Genomic DNA, 5317 nt, shown 5'->3' with positions numbered 1-5317 from the left:
CACAACTGCTGAAAAGGTGGAGGAAGTTGTTATTTGAACATACAACACTGACTGTCACTGTACATGGAATAGCCTAATATTGGCCTGTAAATGTAAATGTGAATGTCTTCATTCAAATGGGGAAGATTTAGCTGCTCAAACAACGGTTTCCAAAATGTAAAATATTCAGCCAAACATAATACAATATTCAGCCAAACTGCTCAGTGTGGAGCTGTCCACTCCATGGTGCTGAAAGACTATGCAGCAGCACAGTCAGTGGTCATACAGGCAGAGAAATTGATACATAAAGAATCTAAGGCCAGATGTAAACAGGGACAGGAGATGGGCTCAGCATAATACACACAATCAATTGGCTAATATATATATATATATATATATATATATATATATATATATATATATATATATATATATATATATATATTTTTTTTTTTTAAATATTCTTTTTTACTAGGCCTATATTGTCCCTTCATAGTAGAACAACAATAACTCACATACTTTGCTGTAGAGCTACCCCCAACCAATCACAACATAGAACCAGCATTTATGTTGTGCTATTTTCCCATTGGCTAAACGCAATGACTAATTACACTCACTCACAACCACATGACTTGAACTTCGAGCACAAAAGACAGCTGTACGTTATTAATGCCGGTGTTGTGTTGCAATGCAATGCAATGCAATGCTATGCAATGCAATGCTATGCAATGCAATGCAATGCAATGCAATGTATTATAATAGACTATGGATACAAGCCTGCCGGCATTGACCGTGTGGCTACTACTAGTGGAATACTGGAGTAGACAGCTCTCTCCCTCTGCGTGTTAGCAAAATGTTTTCAGACCAAGACAAATTTTTCAGACCCTTATGTTTCACCTTCAAAGAACCGCTCTTCTGTTCTTAAAATCCAGGAGCACACAAGTCTTTATTAAGTGTGCCTGCCATGCAAATATCTAGTTGTATAGTGATATTCAACTGGTGGCCCGCGGGCCAAAACTGGCCCCAGCAGAGCTTTCTTGTGGCCCCTGGAACATATTCCATGTTCCAATGTATAAAAAATTAGACCATTTTGAATGTTTTTCACAACCGTTAACCAAAGCTTGTTCATGTTTAATCAACCATTAACTAATCTCTCAAGAACAGATTCTGCTCTGCGCTTGAATCTGTCGGGGGGGTTCGTCATATCGCGTACGCACTGGCCTACAAGTGGGCGTGCCTTCAGATCAGGAAGCAGGCCGCGCTTTACCCAATCAAATGTAGTGGGCGGGATTTACGTGTCTGCCGATCCTTCCCCACTAGAAACAAGCCGAAACTTATTTAACAATAGCGTCCTCGGAGCAGACAAAACCACGGAAAGATATTCACAGTTTAACTTGCTCTTTCATCATAGAAACAAGTGGGCTTATAACCAAAACGATCCATGTTCTCTGGGAGAAGTGCTGTTAGTGTTCCGTGTAGAAATATTGTTAGTGGGAATGAAAACATAGTCGCACCACCGGAAGTGAAAGGCTGAAGGCAGACCAAAACCCCGGTTTCCTTGCGTACGTGTGCTATGTCGACTTCCTCCCAGAGCCAAGTGCAGACAAACAGAAAAACAGCAGAGGGCGCTGTTTTTCCTTTTCATTTGGCGATGGGTTCCCAGATTGACCATTAACAGATAAGAATAAAATGTAGAGGAGGCACGGTGGCGCAGTCGGTAGCGCTGTCGCCTCACAGCTAGAAGGTCCTGGGTTCGATTCCCGCCGGGGGACGCTGTGGGCGCTGGGGGCGTGTCTTCTCCTCCGCGTCATCAGCGCCCATACCCTAGGTGGGGTTGGCAAAAGGGCCTACTCTGTGTGGAGTTTGCATGTTCTCCCCGTGTCTCCTAGGGTAGTTAATACCCTCACAAAAAACATGTAGTAATCCTGGTCGCTATACCGCCTCCCCCATGACAGCCGGGGCGCCTGATGGAGGGGAAGGGAACTGGTTGGAATAACGTGTTCCTTCCACGCGCTACGTCCAATCAGGGAAACTCCCTCCTGTCAGGTGACAAGAAGGTCAGTTGGCTCTCATGCCTGAAGGAAGCATGAGCTCGGCCCTGGCCTCCCTACTGTGGGGGACTGGTGTAGTGCTGGTGTAGGGCGGGTGTAGCGCCCAGGATCACTTAGGAAATTGGCACCGGGTGAAAAAAATGGGTTACAAAAATCGTGGGATAAAAATTTAGAGAAAAAAAAAAAAAAAAAAAGAATAAAATGTAGAATGGAGGAATGTTAGTGACTCGCCCAGGGTCCCAAATTAACACCTACAGTACCAGTACTGCATTTGCAGACACTGCTACAGGAACCCAAATGCTGGTAAATGCAATCTTTCGTGATTCACTCAAAAATAAAAATGCTTATAGCTCATACAGTATGTACTTAAGAAAAGCATCTGATGTTAAAATATGTATTAAATATCAAAAGTAAACGTATAAAGACCTTTTCATAGTACAAAGAAACAAAACAGCCTGAAATGTTGTCTACTTCTACTGCTTCCCTACTTCTACTACTTTCAGAATAATAACTAGCTTTCAAGTAGTTCAGCAATTATAATCTTTCACCATGTAGCTAGGCAGCTTGGAAAAAGATCCATCAGTGACACATCAATATAAAAGAGCCCAACAGGGGTGTTGAGTGCACTTCATCCATCACAGACCATCCATTTGTAACTATTTCTGAGTTTTGGGTGGATGTTGTTAATGACACCAGAGACAAAGATTCTCCTTATGCATCCATTAGCTTGTATGTGTTAGTTTTGTGTGGATTTTGTCCCATCTTCCAGCCTCTCCATCTCCATCCACTTCAAACACACACAATCACAGGGTGCTCAAAACTAAATGAAATAACCTTTCATTCATACAAATATGAAAGATGAAACACTTCACCTCGCAAGCCTGCCTTCCTATTTTCTTAATCAAAATCAAAATCTAAGCCTGTGCACTATAAGGACTGACACAGAAATTTCACAATCGCACAACAAACGGTTTTGTTGTCACAGTCTTTTGGCCCCCGACTTGAAATAATTTTACAATTGTGCCCCCCCGCCTAATCTAGTTGAATATTCCTGTAGGAGTAGATCCCATACTGTGCCCAATTGACTTGTTCCATAGCATGACCTCATGGAAACATATCCCATACGCTGGAAGGACAGCAAGTCTGAGGTCATTAATTCAAAACAATTAAACAGTTGTTGTTGACACTGGAAAAATATTTTGGGGTCTGAAGAAAAAGTTTGATGCTGATCAGTGTAGTAGTTTCCAAGATAAGCTGCAGAAACCCCCAAACACAAACACACAGTATACTCACAAACACACTTTAATCTGTTTTGTTCTTGCTGGCAAGCCTTTTTTTTTAAGTTGCACTGTTAGGTTGCCAAACCATGCAGTAATTCCGGATCTAATGATGCTCTCTAGGCTTGGCCGCTAGGACATCAGCGTGATAGCTTATTGACAGCAACCCAGACCACAGGTCTGCCATAATAAATCAGTCTACTTCGATAGAATTAAATTAAAGAAAGCAATGGCACCAGCAATTCAAACAGCTTCTGTAATACTGTATGTCAGTCAGTGCAATCATGTGGGTTGTGTAAAAACAATGAAGGCTATGGCATTGTTCTTTACGCGGGCTGTAGTGGTTAGAGATTGCATTCCAACAACACTTTTACAACACTTTTTTATGAGTGCTGTATATGTCAGCCCAAAATGTGTTTGCAACTGACACTTACATTTACAAAACAGTCATAGCCTATACTGTAAACTAAATCTGTTTAGTTCCATTGTTTGCCTATAATTATGTTGCTGCAGGTTGGAATCAAATCTTCCAAGCATTAATGTTGGGGTATCCAGATTCTGCTCAACGTGAAAGGCACTCACTTGTGTACAATAAGATCCCAGAATGTAAATGAAAATCAAACATACATATTGCGTGTTTGAAAAGACTTGTTGAGTTGAGAGAGACCAAACAAACAAATAAACCCAGCACAAGGCTATTTCTTTCTCTTTTTTTCCGCAGGTGAGGGGAAGCAATAGAATGCACGCATTTCTTTATGACTCTGTCAGAACAGAAGCGGAGAGCTTTTTATTATTTACGACGTCGATGGGTGCATCTTCAACCCCCCCCCCCCACCCCTGAGAAATTCATGACTCTTTCAACAGCGGAGCAGCAGGGGGGGAGATGAGATGCAGCTGCCTTGAGCGGGTGTTTTTTCAGAGGTGCCCAGTTCAATGCCATGAGAAGCAGCAACGTAGCAGCTGGAAGTTCTGATACATGCAGCTACAGTACTCTAATAGGTCAGAAAGAGATATCGCTGATGAATTGCATATCTGAGAAACTTTCCCAGCTTTCCCCTCCATGTTCGCATTTTCTGTTGTCTACACTCCCCCCACCTCACTTTGTATTTTCAGAACATTTCCTTTTGCCTTCGCTGTAGCCTCTCTTTTATGCTCCCTTCCTTTCCCTGATACCTGTGTCCTTTCGCAAAATCAGAAAAATAATAAGCCAATTGTAAGGGCTGGCCAAAAAGGGTGCAACAAAAGCGTGCTTTATTCACCAAAGTTACAAAATGGAAAATGGCATAAGCAGCAAAAGGTGGCATGGTGGTGTGCAGCTCCACCACATCCCATCACATTACTTTAACTGAGTATATTTGTATCTGGCAGCCTTGTATACTCAGCTGAGTCAATCAGTGTGGACTCTACCATGTTATAGGTAACCTGAAAACATGCAACCAATCTAAAACCCACCTAACCCACATCACATTCCATTAGATATCATCTACACAGGTAAATACATGTAACTTATGCACACTATTGCAAAATAAACCATATCACAATATTCTTAGCAGCTTCCGATGCACAACACAAAACCCCCCTCTGCCATTCTACTGTGGTCCAGCCCAGACCTATATATGGTGCTCGGACCGACACCCCGAGGACTCTATTGCCCGAACACCCTGGAACCGACAGAACAGAAGCAGTAAGTATTAAATTACACATGACACAATCAAACATCACATATATATTGCCATTGTATGATATTGCACTAACACCTTCTGTGTATCGCACTGGATATATTGCACTTGCCCATCATGACCAAACATTTCTTTGTTTCCCCAGGTGCACTGTCCAAGGCTGAGTGGCCATCCTGCCAGCTAGGAAACACACTTGCATGTTTTAATACTTTATATAAACCAATTAAAATCGTAACTGCTTTTTCTTTGTGTGCAAATATACTGTGCAAATGACTAAAGTGCATATGCTGTGCACATATAAATAATTCAATCAATACTGATACAATAAGTT

This window comes from Gymnoscopelus braueri (genome assembly GCF_963280865.1).
Source record: "Gymnoscopelus braueri genome assembly, chromosome: 21".
Lineage (NCBI taxonomy): Eukaryota > Metazoa > Chordata > Actinopteri > Myctophiformes > Myctophidae > Gymnoscopelus > Gymnoscopelus braueri.
Note: the sequence above shows the minus strand (reverse complement) of the source record.